This window comes from Crocuta crocuta, unplaced genomic scaffold (genome assembly GCF_008692635.1).
Source record: "Crocuta crocuta isolate KB4526 unplaced genomic scaffold, BGI_CrCroc_1.0 scaffold1129, whole genome shotgun sequence".
Taxonomy (NCBI): domain Eukaryota; kingdom Metazoa; phylum Chordata; class Mammalia; order Carnivora; family Hyaenidae; genus Crocuta; species Crocuta crocuta.
In genome coordinates this window covers 42653-44337 of record NW_027528629.1, presented here as the reverse complement: position 1 = coordinate 44337, position 1685 = coordinate 42653, and positions in this window count along the sequence as shown.

Genomic DNA, 1685 nt, shown 5'->3' with positions numbered 1-1685 from the left:
TCACCATGGTTCCATGGTTTGAAATAATTGTGCAGAATACTAGGCTACAGAAAATTCAACAGTTGGGTTATCATATGCTCATAAATGATAGGATGATAGGCACTCAGATTTTAGCATATAAAGTGCAGCTGTCACGAGCCATCAACCTATCTTTAATTTTCTAGCAGAATATCTTCACCAAGATACTCCATAGCTTCTATTTGAACTTTAGTGGTGGGAAGCCACAATTTTCAGAACTGTTCTTAACATTCAACAGCAGGTTTTCCCTTCTCTCTGTTTAACNCTCTCTATTTGTCCAACTTTTTATTTATGCCTTTACATAATATGCTGAATTATTGGGAATGCTGCGACTTGACTTGGGTTCACACTGAATGGGACTATATGTACTTCAAAGTGGAAAAAGTTGATCACCTGAAAAAATGAATCTTCTATTAATAAACTTTGGATACCATTCAAGTTGTTCATATCTTCATTAATTCCTATAATTTTCCATAGTTTGCTGTGTAAAGAAATTGCACAGATTTCATTGAAATTTTACCTAGGAGTTTGATAATCTTTGGGGTTGTTATAAATGGTATTTGTAGTCAGTCTAATCTTCTAATTATTTGTTCCTGGCACTTGGAATGACAATTATAATTGATTTTTTTAAATCATGTGTTTGTACTCTTGTTAGATGGATTTATCAATACTAATATATAATATGTAGATTGATGTTAGATAGTCTGGAAATATAGCCATCTAAATATCAATAATGGCAATTCCATTTCTTCCTTTCCCATCCTTATGCCTTTTTTCTGTTTTTTAAAAATGTTTTATTGCATTGTAATTCACATATAACCATTATAGTAATTTCAGGTGTACAACATAAGTTATTCAACCTTTTTTTTTCTTTCTCATGTCTTATTGCCCTACATAAATAGTGAATTGAAATGGTGTTAAGAATCCTTCTCTTATTTCTGATCTCAAGGAAGATTTAAATATTTCAGCACTTGTTATGATATTAGGTACAGTTTATGCATTATTAATAATCCTAAATGGATGATAAGTCTCTTTTTTGCAACTGTTAAAATAATCGCACTATTTTGTTCCTATGTTTTACTGAAGTGATTTGATTTCAAAGTGTGAATTCAAAAATAACTTATTCTTGGATAAAACCCAGTGTGTTCATGGTGTATCAGAGTTGATTCAACTTTGGATTCACTTTGTTAAACATATATATTTATATATTTTAGCATTTGGCCATGAGAGGTAAAACCCTTTGATTTTCCTTTTTATGTGATATTCTTCTCAGTTATAGATTCAACTTATTTGATAAGCATAGGACTTTGCATATTACCTAAGTCTTATTTTTTGTTAAGTTGGGCTTTACATTTCATATTTATTAGGATAAAAATTTATTTAGCATAAAATCATATAATATTTTGTCTATTTCCAGATTCTGTAATGATGACATATCTCATTTAAATGTATTTCTACCAGGGGCACCTGAGTGGCTAAGTGGGTTAAGTGTCCAACTCCGGCTTATGTCAAAATCTCGTAGTTCGTGGGTTCGAGCCTTGTCAGGCTCTGTGCTGACAGCTCAAAAATAAACATTAACAAATTTGTTTTTTAAAAAAATAAAATGTTTTTTCCATTCCAGAAGAATAAATCCTTTAATCATAATTAAATGACTCTCTTAATCTGTA